Source organism: Leopardus geoffroyi, chromosome D4 (genome assembly GCF_018350155.1).
Source record: "Leopardus geoffroyi isolate Oge1 chromosome D4, O.geoffroyi_Oge1_pat1.0, whole genome shotgun sequence".
NCBI classification, from domain to species: domain Eukaryota; kingdom Metazoa; phylum Chordata; class Mammalia; order Carnivora; family Felidae; genus Leopardus; species Leopardus geoffroyi.
This window is the reverse complement of record NC_059342.1, coordinates 5,725,653-5,740,633: the sequence shown is the minus strand read 5'-3', so window position 1 is coordinate 5,740,633 and position 14,981 is coordinate 5,725,653. Positions and strand designations below refer to the sequence as shown.

General features: G+C 43.8%; 1 long non-coding RNA gene across 1 annotated transcript in view; it reads left to right on the top strand.

The window, feature by feature from the left end:
* Positions 1-14,312, top strand: part of LOC123593020 — a 34,473-nt gene extending 20,161 nt beyond the window's left edge. Inside the window, exon 5 of the long non-coding RNA XR_006710057.1 lies at positions 14,141-14,312. This is a non-coding gene — a long non-coding RNA (uncharacterized LOC123593020). The remainder of the gene's footprint in view (positions 1-14,140) is intronic.
* The last annotated feature ends 669 nt before the right edge of the window (positions 14,313-14,981 follow it).

Genomic DNA, 14,981 nt, shown 5'->3' with positions numbered 1-14,981 from the left:
AATCCGTGAAAGCAAAGCCCCATCCTCAGTCCTTGTTCCAGTCGAATCCCAGACCCATCCGCTGTGATCCTTATCCAGACATTTTCATTATTTCTTTTTTTTTTAACTTATTACTTTTGAGAGAGAGAGAGAGATTGAGCAGGAGTGGGAGAGGGGCAGAGAGAGAGGGAGAGAGAGAATCCCAGGCAGGCTCTGCAATGAAAGTACCCCAACGTGGGGCTCGATCCCACCAATTGTGAGATCAGGACTTGAGCTGAAATTGACAGTCGGATGCTTAGCCGACTGAGAAACCCAAGAACCCCAATAGCCAGACATTTTCTTTTTTTTTTAGATAATTTTTTTAATGTTTATTTATTTTTGAGAGAGAGAGAGAGTGTGAGTGAGTGGGGGAGGGGCAGGGAGAGAGGGAGACAGAATCTGAAGCAGGCTCCAGGCTCTGAGCCGTCAGCCCTGAGCCCAACACGGGGCTTGAACCTGTGGACCGCGAGATCATGACCTGAGCCAAAGTCAGACACTCAACCAACCGAGCCACCCAGGCGCCCCTAAACTACTATAATAAAGTGAGTGTAAACTCATCCTTAGGTAATATTAGACATACATCTCTCCCTCCCTCCCAATATGTGGCCCCTGATTCTGAACGAGCTCATCCTCCCCGCTCGCTGTTTCTCTAGCTGTTATTCACTTCAGCCCTATTGGTGTGGACGAGAGGAAAGAGAGACCAGGAAATGTCTGGTCATTTGGGCTGTTCCATATAGACACGTGCTTCCTCTGTTTTTGAATTTCAATTACATTGAATTGAATTCTCATTTGTAGAACATCTATGGAAGACAGTTTTTAAACCAACTTTAAATTTTTTCACAAGGAAGAGACACTGGTTTGCAAAATAATGTTCCTCGTTTAAAAAAATTATTTGCGACGTCGCTTTAAGCAAGCTAGAAGGATAATTAGTGCATCGTTTAAAAATCGATCATAGCACAAATGTTTAGGTAGTAACAGACCGTTTAGGGAGATTGAACTAATGTCCTTCAGACAGTCTGTCACCGTGATGCAATAGAGTCAGAATTTCTTATTTAATTTTGGGGTTTGGGTGTGAGTTCCAGACACCATGGCTTTGAAAAGCGTCTCACAATTGTCTTGCAGGTAAGATTCAGATCTATTGGTTTTTCAGTGGTATCTCTTGAGATTTACTCCACCCTTTAGAGTTCTCTTCTCCCGCCCTAATTTGGAAGAAAGAATGAGTAGTTATGGAGAAAGTATAAGGACTTTGCAAAATGACATCCACTAGCAAAATTATTTATAGTATGCTTGTCGCACACCTTCATTCATATTTAAACACTGAATATTGTTTCCTCCTTCCTCATACTGTAAACATACAGCAAATTTTAATTTTGAATGGGCAATGTCATACCACTGTGGTAATAAAATAAATTTTCCTTAGTAAAAAAACAAAACACACACACACACACACACACACACACAAAAACCCTCTTTTTTCCCCTCTCATCCAGATCAAATCTAATTTCAGGCATGTTAATGAAAAAAATTATGATTGATACGTGTCACAGAGTAGCAATTCAACGGAATCTTTTCAGGTCCTAATTAATAAAAATATTAAAGGGTTCATTCTATTCCATTCTGTTTACGATGAGCTGGGTTCATTGGCAGCTCTGGGTGAGCGTCAGAGAGGCCCAAAGTACAGCTGAAACCCTTTGAGCTTTCCTCTAAGTGGCCCCCTGGGTCGTTTCCTGGGTATTGCAACATTACAGGGATTGTAACGGCATTCATATTTCTATATACCCTTTTCATGCACGACATCATAATAAACCAGGCAGAAGAGTCACCCATTTGCACCCTTGTTAGATGTGCCTTTTGATAGTTGTATAATTCTTGAGTAGAGGTGTCACACACGATCTTCAAAACATAGTCCAATGGTAATAATCCAAAATTAAGTTATTATTTGCTATGCATGTGTTAGCTTTGGGCAGCATCTCATACAATCCTTTCCTTAATAATCTGAAAGAAAACGTTTCACTGCATTTCCTTGATCAGATCAGATCATAACTGTGGAAGTCTTAGGATAATGATATTATCACCTAAAACAAAGAAACGATGCTTCTTTAGTGGAACTGTTTCTGTGTTTACTGGCAGTTTAAAAATAGCAGTTTTCTCCTACAGTGGCAGTGGTCAGATAGCATATTAATTTTTTAAAAAGTTGGCACACCCGAGGGGCTCATTTAAGCATCTGACTCCTGATGTCAGTGCGTGTCATGACCTCACGGTTCGTGGGTTCAAGCCCCACACTGGGCTCCACACTGACAGTGCAGAGCCTGCTTGGGATTCTGTCGGTCTCTCTCTCTCTCCCTCTCTCTCTCTGTTTTTCTCCCACTGGTGTGCTCTCTCTCTCTCTCTCAAAATAAATAAATAAACTTAAACATGAAAAATAAGTAAAAATTTCAAAAAATGTTTTACTTCGCCAACCCCTGAGGACAAGTTCAGAAGAAATTGTAGGCATCCTGCCAGATCTCTTTGGGGGCCCAGATAGGAAGGTGGTTTCCCCCTCAAAAGAAACTTCCATGGCGAGTTACGATTGGAGTTAGTGAGTACTTTAGAAATCGTCAGGGAGATTATTTCCTTATAATCTCTTCCTTACGCCGTGTACGGCTAAGCACGTCTGAGGGAGTCAATGAGAGTCTGTCGGAAGTGATCCAGTGAAAGTGATAGGTGACGCCCTAGATCTCAGGGTGTCGCCATCGTCAGTAGGGATCCCTGGCTGGGACTTTGACAAGCATTTTGTCATTAACACTGAGAAAAACTTTACAGTGTGATGACGTCAACTCTCTTTTAGATTGAGGATCAGAAAGAAAGCTGAGGATTGAAACCATAGGTTTCCTATAGAAAATCTTCAGTTTCGATGGAAGATCTCTCATCTTTAATCTATTCACAAAGCTCCATGGTGCTCACCCGTTCTGCTGTCTTGCACCTGTAGCTGGGTTGGAGACAACGGCTTGACCGAGGACTCAGAAAATGGCCCTAGGCATTTCGGTGACGTGTTTTTCTTTTTATGACTTGGATTCCTAATTATCCCCACAGTTTAGGGCATTCTGTGGTGTTTTCGAGTGTCCACTTGGGTTAGTCTCGGGTTGGAGGGATTCCTTCCAGTCTGACACCACACACGATGCAGTCACGATACAGGATGTCACGTATTAAAAAAATCCTTAGTCAACAGAAAATTGGACACTGACATCGATTGTTCATTGGGCAAGCGTTTGGAGTCTTCAGCTCTTTTATGTACGATTTCTGATCAGGTATTGACACTGACAACGGAGAACTTTCCAGAGCCTGAGATCTTGGGAAACAGCAGGCGTGAAGTTCCTGTGCTTTGAGTTGTGAAAAGAGCTCATGGCAAAGACCCCTCCTTCCCCTTAGGGCTTAGACGGAACTCACTTGCAGATGTCCCCTTGTTTACCTGTGACAGGGTCACACAGGGACCCTCCAAGTTCCCATTCTTTGTTTCATAAATAATTGGCTGAACTGCTTGTCCCCACTGACCAGTCAGAACAAAAGGCTAACTCATCAAACTTGGTGACACTATTCTTCCCCCAGGCTCTGAACGACCTCTCCTGCGCGTTCGCTGGCCTCGGCATGAAATGCATACCATCTGGGCTGCTGTCTGATCACAGCACTCTTGACCCCACTGCCCATACCTGTCTCTCCCTGGCCTGTTCTTTCCCCGCTATGTAAGAAAACTCTTTTTTTTGGGAGGAGGATCCTACCCCCAGAGGAGATGTTTTCAGATCTTCTGGCCGGAGGTTCCACCTGCTTGGATAGTCTATTGTCATTATCGCAGTAGCTTCTTTCCTCGAAAGCAATGATCCTTTTGAATGAAAGTTCTCTGTGTTAAGTTCTGATTTTTTTTTTTTATTTGATAATAGCAAGGTCAAGTTTACAAAGACATTTCCTCCAAAAACAAAGAGTAGCCGCAAGCTGACTGTTTGCAGGAATGGCCCCAATTTTTTTTAAGTGTTTGGTGAAGCGTGGTATGTGAACACGTGGTCTAGGCTTGACCATGGCCGTCGGGCCGTGCTTATTCGATAGAGAACCCTTGGAACGTACAGCTACCTCAGAGACCCTTTATTTTGCACTTCCTTATGTAGAAATATAATACTTTGTTAGATTAACCAATGTGTGCTTTATCCCCTGTTCTCTGGTTGCCTACTAAATTCTCTCCCATTCAGGCTATACCTTGGCATGTAGTCACTCCTTCAAAGTGGGAGTTGTTAGGGACACCTGGGGGACTCGGTCAGTTGAGGGTCTGGCTTCGGCCCAGGTCATGATCTCGCAGTTGATGAGTTTGAGCCCCGCATCAGGCTCTGAGCTGACAGCGTGGAGCCTGCTTGGGATGCTCTCTCTCCCTCTCTTTCTGTCCCTCCCCCGTGCTCTCTCTGTCTCTGTCTGTCTCTTTCCCTCTCTAAATAAACTTTAAAAAAGTGGGGGTTGTCTTAGCAGAAATGCAAACAGAAAGAGGAGTAGATGGTCGTGTTCTGAGCTTTAAAAAGTCGGGAAAATGCCCAATGACATAAGAATGAGTTTTTCCCATCGCAGAGCACAGGAGGAGTTTCAGAGTAGCATTGTTGACGTCATGTACACGTGCGTTCTGTGGCCTTGAATGGGGCGGCTGAGGGTGCTGCGGGTACCTTCCCGGACGGACAAGAAGAAACTTCCACGTTCCAGTCACAGACGACCTTCCCACAGCAACTGACGTCATTCAGCAAAAACTTACACAACGCTTACAGGATAGGCAGGCCCTTTTCTAGGCACCAGGCGTGGGGCCATCAACAAAGGCATAAGAAAGAAAATCCTGTCCTCATGAAGCTTGCTGTTCAGTGTGGAAACCACAAAGGTCACCAATAAGTAAAACTGGAGAAGAGCAGAAGTCATTGAAGATTATGGAGCAAAATAAAGACAAGGGGCCAGGGAATGTGGAGATGGGCTGCTGGGCTCCGATCTTAATGAGGAGGTGAAAAGGGAGTCATGTATTGAGACCGTCGCATTCGATCAGACACGGAGGAGTGGAGACCTCACGAGGATCATTTGCTCAGCGTAGACACATAGGCAACCCAGTGCCTCTGAGACCTTGGGCAGAGACCGGAAAGGCTTTGGTAAGATGCTGAGACTATGATCATTAAAGACAAAAAAGCCTGCCCAGGGAAATGCTCAGGTGGCATTTACACCAGCTCTTATGTGTGTATTTTAGCTCGGTTCCCATTGGAATTTTTAATTTGAAATAGGGGAGAGGAATTGGACATCTTGCCTAACTCAGTTGATACGCTTCAAACAATCGTATGACAAGATTGTTCAATAATCTTTGGGGATCTTCACCCACCCACGTGACAAAGTTAGCGAATTCTGTAAATTCGGCTGAGCTCCTTTTCCCAGGACTCAGTTTACTCATCTGTATGCAAGAGGGTTTGTCTAGATAAAACATAGGCTCTAATCAATGCGCATGTCTCTTTCAGGATCGTAAACGTGGGGAGACAATCTGATATGGGGCTAAATTCTCAGAGTCCTGGCTTCATGCATCCAAGAATGGATGTCTGTGTTTTCATGAGTCTGTCTTATTCCTCATCAGGCATACACTAGATATCAAGACATAAAATGCGACAGTATAAATCATCTCTGTGTATTTCCTCCTCCATTCCCTCATGAGTTATATCTCCTTTTCCCATCAGAATCAATTTTCTACATTTCTTAAAGGAGAGTCTTTTGACAAAAATGTGAATTATTTATAGGCAGCTGAGAGAAAGGGGATTCTGCCCTCACTTTGCTGGAGACACATTTACAAATCATGAACGACAGACCCCATAGTGGCAACAGTTTTCTTGACATGGTCTTTATTTTTGTTTTTCCTCTTGGGCACATGAGAACCAGCACAGCAGATGTGTTTCTGATTTTTTTTTTTTTTTTTACCTTATGTGAAAAATCAAGGTCTGTTTTCTTTCCCATGAAAACTTTTTTTTTTTTTCCCTCTCACATGAGAGATGGGTTGTCAAAGAGTCGCTGTGGACTCAAGAAATACTTTTGTAAAGTATAAATAAATGTTGCAGAATTGAAAAATGGATATAATTTCACAAAAAAAAACTAGAGGGATTTTTAGACTATTGTGAGTCAGTTTTATTATTTGCATCCTGCTAACCCAATCAGATCGGGAAGTTAAATTAGTTTAATTTCCCGAACTGTGCGGACTGAGCTTTCGAAGGCACGCGAGGGTCAACTAAGAATTACCCTCCTCGTGGGCTAATGACACAGGCTCCAGTGAGTCAGAGTAAACAAATTCTGAGAGTCTAACTCAGTTGCACCATAGAAACCTTGCCCACACTTAGCCATTGTTATCATTAATCTCCCCACACGTGGTCCATGACTCAAAGGACGGTGAACATCAAACACGCTCTTTTCCACTGTGCAGGTCGCTTAAAGTTCTTTAGGGACCTATGTTTTCACCAACAAAACATAAAGGATGGGGGTGACATTCGTGGTCCACTCCAGCTTGTCAATTTCCTCCCCGACTGTGGAAAGCACCTGTTATGTGCCTAGGAGGACATAACGTGGTTCCACCCTGGCTTGGCTCTTTCAGATAATATGATAAAAGGAATGATTTCAATGGAAAGAAAAAAATCTCATACTCTACTTTCTAGTCTAACGCTTCAGAAAAGCAGCCGTATGGACACGATGTCACTCAGCCCTTCCCTTCTCTTTCCTTGAGGAAGATTTCCGGGATCCCTTTTCCACTATGAGTGACCCCGAATTTAATGCAGTGATGACCCCCCCCCCCCACCACCAATGGTAAGAAATGTACGGAGGCACCAGCTTTCTGTCACTGTCCTGCAACCCAGGGACAGAACGACACCAAACGACACCTGCCTGATGAACTTCAAGGCCTAATTTAGTATTCTAGAAAGTCTCTTTACACTTGATTCATATGATAGGCAACACCCTTAGCAAGAAAGTAAGAGTAATGTGCAAAAAAATGACCGGTCCGTTGTTAGAAATTTCCCACGAAAATTTTAAAGTGTAAAATGCCCGAAGAGAACATGATTAAAAGGGCAGGAAATATGAATAGGAATTCAAAGTACTGGAGGAAAACTCACAGACCCTCTTTGTGAGCACAGTGAGCTAATGCCCTAACAAGACTACTTTGTTCTTCCCCGAATTTCAAATTGCACTCAGTACTTTGATCTTATTATATTATAATCTTCACAGGCAGCATGAGTCAGAATTATTTCAATAGCTTCAATCGCATTGGTTCCTTTCTTACCTTCTCCCCACCCCCCCCCCCACCCACGCCCCCCAGTCTCTGCTTTTGTGGTTGTTGTTATTTGTTTTTGCTTTTTTTTGGTTTTGTCAGGTTAGGAGTATTGGGAAGTTAGTAAGGTTGTCAAATTTGTCTTATGAACATTTAGCAGAGAAGCCATTAAAAAACTCCCAGGCTATGGGCACCTACCTGGCTGGCTGGGCACTAGAAGCTGATACAGCATTAGATAATTTTAATTAAAAAGAGTTCATTCCTATTTTATTACATCATGAGTCTATGGGCACATAATCTCAAAAGGTATCTTTTATAATGTATTTGACTGTGAGGGAAATCAACACACGCACGGACGAAAAGTACAGCTGAAACGAAAACATATAGGTGATAAATGTTGGATATCATTCGTATGGTAACATGAAAAGAATTTAAGAGGAAGTCATCGCTTACATTATATAATTTTTTTCAATTTTTAAAATTGTGGTAACATGCACATAACACTAAATTATCATCTTAACCATTTTTTGTGGCAGAGTGCATTGGCATTAAGTTCCTTCATATTGTTGTGCAATCATCCCCACCATTCATCTCCAGGACTCTTTTCATCTTGCAAAACAGAAAATTTACATTCATTAAACACTAGCCTTCTGCTCCTCTCTCCTCCCAACCCCTGACAACCGCCATTACACTTTTCTGTCTCTGGGAATTTGGCTGCCCCAATATTCTCTTTCCTTCCTTCCTTCCCTTCCTTTCCTTCCTTCCTTCCTCCCTCCCTCCCTCTTTCCTTCCTTCCTTCCTTCCTTCTTTCCTTCCTTCCCTCCCTCTTTCCTTTCTTCCTCCCTTCCTTCCTTCCCTCCCTCCCTCCTTCCCCCCTCCCTCTCTCACTCCCCCCTCCCTCTCTCCTTCCTTCCTTCCTTCCTTCCTTCCTTCCTTCCTTCCTTCTTTCCTTCCTTCCCTCCCTCTTTCCTTTCTTCCTCCCTTCCTTCCTTCCCTCCCTCCCTCCTTCCCCCCTCCCTCTCTCACTCCCCCCCTCCCTCTCTCCTTCCTTCCTTCCTTTCTTCCTTCCTTCCTTCCTTCTTTCCTTCCTTCCCTCCCTCTTTCCTTTCTTCCTCCCTTCCTTCCTTCCCTCCCTCCCTCCTTCCCCCCTCCCTCTCTCACTCCCCCCTCCCTCTCTCCCTCCTTCCTTCCTTCCTTCCTTCCTTCCTTCCTTCCGTCCTTCCCTCCTCCCTTCTCTCTCTCCCTCTCTCCTTTTCCTTCCCACCAGGAATACGTTGGTCCCCTTAATGTTGTCTCCCAGGTCCCACAGTTTGCTGGCTTTGTTTTGCGGTTTGTTTTTAGAGCCCCACAGGCTGCCTCTGTGTTGAGGATGGGGCTGAGGTGTAAACTTACGGTCTCCGCGAATCTCTTCTGAGCCTGCACTTCCTTGGCCATGTGCGGGGACTTCCTGACTCTCCCTGTATATGCACTTGCCTTTGAATGCCCCACTCTTCAACATCGGTCTCTCAAAGGAGGAAAAAGAGGAAAGACAAAGAAGGGGCGTGGAGGCCACCATCCCTTTTAATCCCACAAGAGTCACCTCACCCAGCGGGGAGAGGGCTCGCGGTACTTTGGGGAGGCGCTGCAATAGTGACAGTCTATCTCTTTGTCTGCCCTCTGTGATGGGAAGCCGTGATCGGCCGTAACAGCACAGAGCCTCAGTATTTGGAAAACAAGGTCCTTTATGCCTCCGTGGCTCCTGCGAGCTGTGTGCAAACGGCTCTAGGAACGCGCCCACAGCTGCCTGCCCCGGTGCTGAGGGGTAGAATATCGGTACCTCCTGAACTAAATGTCATCGTAATTCACAGCACGTTCTCCCAGCAGATTTTCTCATAGACTGGGGCCCAAGGACCCTGAGATACCACTTTAAAGCAGAACATGATTGCAAAGACATTAATGCAAACCTCCATCGGAAAAAAAAGTCAGTTTATTATGACTAGAACATTCTGAGGATTTGGTATTGATCTCACACCTCAAAGGGGTTAGATGGGTAGAAAAAAGCAAAGATGCTCCCACTTTGTGCCGTTGTGCCGACCTCTGCAGCCTTGCAGGCGTGTCTGTTCCCAAGATGCTGTGTGGCCCAGCGTCCGGCACGGCAGACCTCACATGGTCACAGAGTCTCCTCGCTGGGGTCACCCTCACTCAGCATCCATCGCCAACGGGGCCAGCCTGGGGACAGTTGGCACAGACGTCTCAGAGCTGTGAGCAGCGGCTGGCCAGAGGGCCAAGCTTTCCGACCTTCAAGGGAAGGGTCACGGGCCTCCCCCCGCACAGTCCCTGCCATTTCTTCTGTCCCGCAACCTGGCATTCAAGGTCAAGAGATGCATTTCCGGGGAGAAAAGGCCAAGTTCATTTACGCCAAGTTTAGTTCAAAGCTCTGCCCACCTTCTCTGTGTCTTCCCAGACTTCATTGGAGAACAGAGCGATAAAGACCCCTTTCCTGATTGTTCATAAATGATTTCGCTAATAACATTCTGCTTTTGTTTTCTAAAAGCGACCCTGGGTGGGGTTCTTTTCGTGGACTGTTCACAATCAGGAGAGAGCAAGCACTCAGCGTGGGTTGGGTCTAACCCAATTCTTCCTGGAGATGAGAGTGGGAGCCAGGAATGCCTACTTACTCTTTTCAAAATCAACAAAGTAGGGGCCCCTGGGTGGCCCAGTCGGTTAAGCGTCCGACTTCAGCTCAGCTCAGGATCTCATGGCTCGTGAGTTCGAGCCCCACATTGGGCTGTGAGCTGACAGCTCAGAGCCTGGAGCCTGCTTCGGATTCTGTGTCTCCCTCTTTCTCTCCACCCCTCCCCCACTCACACTTTGTCTCTCTCTCAAAAATAAAAATAAACATAAAAAAAAAATTTTTAGGGCCACCTGGGTGGCTCAGTCGGTTGAGCGTCTGACTTCGGCTCAGGTCATGATCTCATGGTTTGTGGGTTCGAGCCCCGTGTTGGGCTCTGTGCTGACAGCTCAGAGCCTGGAGCCTGCTTTGGATTCTGTGTCTCCCTCTCTCTCTGCCCCTCCCCTGCTCCCTCTCTGTCTCTCTCAAAAATAAATAAACATTAAATAATTAAAAAAAAAATCAAAATCAACAAAGCATTTCAGTTTCCTGAATGTGTTGTTTATTCCCAACCCCACCTTTGCTCCACTTTGGCTTAGACCTTAAATATTTATTGAAATTACTATGAAAGCTTTCAGACGTTTTACAGATTGATAATGATCCAAAATCTCAACCTTCAAAGGTAGAGATAATCCCTATGAAACAGCTTCTATGAAACCCTGTCCTGGTTCAGAAGCTCTAATGCCTTGGGGTGTTTCTTGGGTCAAGGGCAGAACTGTCTGCTTGAGTTCCAGGACCTCCCAGGGTCTGTGTCCCCTGCAGAGCCCAGAGCCACAGGGGGACTCTCTGGGGACTTGAGGCTCAAGAAATGACACAGAAGCCTAGTTAAGAGCAACTAAAAGAAGTTCTTAAATCAGAAATGAGATGACAACAGAATTAAAGCTGTAGTATCAGGAGTGAAAAAGAAAAATCAAAAGAATAAAAATGCAACCAAGTACAGTATAAATACCCTTTGTCTCAAAATTTTCTAAGTTGTGTTTGACGATCGAAGCCAAAAATGACTGCCTCGTGTAATGCAGTCTTCAGCGTATGTAGATGAAACATTTAAAACAAATTATCAAGTGGAGAGAGTAATTTTCTTCCACTTTACAAAGCAAAATGTGGACACTGAAAGTCTGTAATGAGTTGTATAGGTAAAATGTAATACCCAAAGTAACAACTAAAAGATCTATACAAAGTGATACATTAAAAAACAGGATAGGTGAGCCAAAATAGATTTTAAAAAAATGTTACCTTCTCTTACCTAAGGTGGAGCCTGTGTTCTTGAAAACAGAATCAGCCAGACCAAAACCTATGGCATCCATTGGCTCAGGTGGCCATGCCCAGAAATCCCAGTGATCAACTGCACCCAAACAAGCTTGTGTCTGTGGGGATCCACTGGGGTTGTATACGTCCCCAGTGGAATGAGAAACCCTACTCTTACAACACAAGCTTTAGTCCACATGAATGTTTTACTAGTGTGCGTATTTTCTAAATCAGTAAGAGTAGATATAAATTAATGTCTATGTTAGTCGTCTTCAACTGATAATGGAAGGTTCTTTGTTTCGGGTTATTTTGGGTTATTTTTATGTATATATTTGCCTTATCATAGGTTTGGCATTTGAGTTTTTCAATACAATCCTTTGAATAAATACTTTTCTGTGGAGTAGCTGATAGCTCTCAACCCACTGAAACACGGAATCACCTAATTCTGTGAAGTGTAACTATTGGGGAAACAGGGTCAAGGTTGCAGGGGCTTCTCTGTACTATCTTTGCAACTTTCGGAACAGCTACATTTTTTTTTAAGATGCTTAAAACAAGGAACTAAGAAATAATTATGCAAGATGTTACCATTGGGGGCAACTGGGCAGATGCACACATGGGACATCTGTGGTGTTTTTCAAGAAGCTGCATATGAATCTATAATTATTTCAAAAGAAAATGTTTAAATAAAAAATTAGTTGCGCACCTAGGTGGCTCAGTCGGTTAAGCGTCCGACTCTCGGTTTCAGCTCAGGTCATGACCTCACAGTTCGAGCCCCACATCCCAGCTCTGTGCCAACAGCACAGACCTTGTGTGAGATTCTCTCTCTCTCCCTCTCGCTCTGCCCCTCCCCCCTTTTTCTCTCAATAAATAGAAATAAATTAAATTAAAAAAAATAGGGGGCACCTGGATGGCTCAGTCGGGTAAGCGTCCGACTTCAGCTCAGGTCACTATCTCACGGTTCGTGAGTTCGAGCCCCGCGTCGGGCTCTGTGCCGACAGCTCAGAGCCTGGAGCCTGCTTCCAGTTCTGTGTCTCCCTCTCTCTCTGTCCCTCCCCCGTTCATGCTCTGTCTCTTTCTCTCAAAAATAAATAAATGTTAAAAAATTTTTTTAAAAATTTGAATTTCCCGGAAAGAGTTCTAAAATGCTGATGCCTAGACCCCTGCCTATAGATTCTGTTTTACTGGACAATGTGCAGCCAGACTTGAGAACCTGCAGAGTCAATGGCATCAGTATGTTAGAACATTTACAACTGCAGATTTCAATCATTCTGTGCTCCTTATACATGACCATGGTAAATATTCCTTCAATATTTTGGCAATAGGTATTGATAATCTTCATGTTGCATAATTATATTTTCAAAGGCTGTCATAAGTTTTTTTTAAAGAAATGTATTAAAATGGATACACTTTTATTTCCATATTAATAGCATTTAAGCACTCTACGATGGTGCTAAATAATGCTTTTCAAATAATTTAAGCCTGCCTTCTTATTAACTTGAAATATGTGCACAGTCTTAGAGATAAGGGTATGTTGCATTTCATTCTGAAGATACGAGTAGAATTCCGACCATAATGTTCTTTTATCGTCTTCAATTTATGATATAAGCAATTAAAATTGTTTTTGCTTCTTTTTGCACATGTATTTGTATCGGCATAGATTTGGAACTCATCTTTTCTTTTACTTTTAATATAACCCCTTGAACAGAAGGATCCTCTAGGGAAAGTTACATGAAACTGCTGTAATTGGAGACTGAAGGAACCCAGAAGTGAATGGTTTCATAACACCACTTGCCTTCCAAATTCCTGACATTTTCTTGGTTCCAATTTATGATATAGTAGATGCTTGGTTTATATAGAAAATAATTTTTACCTGGCTTATTAAGCAATGATGTCTGCACAGTTTCTATTTGGGTCAAGATGTATCATTTATATTCTTTGGCTTTTTCCTTTCTCTTTGTTTACTGCTGTGATGGCAGTTACAATATTTATCTTGCTCTATGTAACTGTCAGAGCGATAAGCATTTACCAATACATCAATTTATACAAAGAATTGTTAAAAAATGAAGATAGTGCCAAGACCCGTATGAAAAGTAAGCTTGGGGCGCCTGGGTGGCTCAGTCGGGTAAGCGTCCGACTTCGGCTCAGGTCGTGATCTCACGGTTTGTGAGTTCGAGCCCCGTGTCGGGCTCTGTGCGGAGACCTCCGAGCCCGGGACCTGCTTCAGATTCTGTGTCTCCCTCTCTCGCCGCCCCTCTGCAGCTTGTGCTCTGTCTCTCTCTGTCTCTCAAAAATAAATAAATGTAAAAAAAAAATTAGAGAAGTAAGCTCAATATGTAAAACACAGTCAGTAAACATCAAGGAGTGTATTTCTTCCGATCGTCAGCTTTGGTTTGCTTATTACTGTGACAGTGTGAATTTCTTGCTAAGCCAGGGGTTCTAGCAGATGAGATCCGTGCTCTTGTCCTCCTCATAAGGCCATGGGGTCTGCAGGGCTGCAGCTTGCCCACTCCCAGCCTCAGGGAAGGAGCTGCTGGAAACTCCACTCAGTGCCTCACGTTTGCTCCATGTGACTTAGGGTGCGCTCATTAATCAGTTTGTCAGTTACTGTATTCCAACCTGATCTCCTAAAACTGAATATAATTTTCATGACTGTAGGCTTTAAATAAGACCAAGGCTTCGACGAGAGATCCTTGTCTCTTAAAAATGTGACACAGGTTTTGTTGCAGAGGACTTGAGGGCTTTGCTTTATGAGGAAGCCCATGTCGTGGTCTCTACACTGATGCTTTGGTGGCATTTGCAAAAATAAGTCCAGGATATATCTGTAAAAGGGACAGCTATGGGGAAAGGAGACGTGTAGGAATAAAAAGGGAATATAGGTAGTAACTTGTAGGAGGGACATAAAGCAAAATTGTTGTTGAAAGATTTTTTTGTTTGTTCTTAAAAAGCCAGAAACCACATAAGCTTGTTCTTGACCTAGCTGTGGTTCGGTGTCGAATTGACAGGAAAGCACGTGATGTCAATATTCGTTGAGAACGATGGTATGGACGTGAAATGTATCCGAGAGCAGAAGTCGAACAACGGACATCTCAATGAACTTACCCAAGTTGACTGGGTTTGGTTTTTGTTAGTGACTCGAACAGGTTCTAAAGACCTGTGATTGAGAGATGTTTGTGGGATTTTATCCGCCGTGGTCTCACTCGTCAGTCCCATTCTCTTCCCGTGTTTCCAGTTACATGTCGTTCAAAGTAAACTCAGGGATCGTGCAGCAGCCGGCTTTCACCTCCACTTTAAACAAAATTCACCTGACATTTGTTTTTGTTGTTTTTTTTTTTTTTAATTTTTTTTTTTCAACGTTTATTTATTTTTGGGACAGAGAGAGACAGAGCATGAACGGGGGAGGGGCAGAGAGAGAGGGAGACACAGAATCGGAAACAGGCTCCAGGCTCTGAGCCATCAGCCCAGAGCCCGACGCGGGGCTCGAACTCACGGACCGCGAGATCGTGACCTGGCTGAAGTCGGACGCTTAACCGACTGCGCCACCCAGGCGCCCCTAAAATTCACCTGACATTTGTGCACGTGCTTTTTGTTCACTGCGAAATGAAACATTCAGTACAAGTTGAATGTATTAGAAGAGAGCATACGTGTCGGGTTCCTCTAATTTCCAGGAAACTAAACACAGGAAAGACGAATATAAATCTAAAAAAAACCTATGCTACAGTAGAACATCATTTTCCTTTAAGCAAAAGGCTAAAGGCCAAGTTCCAAGGTATTTTCCAATTCTCAATA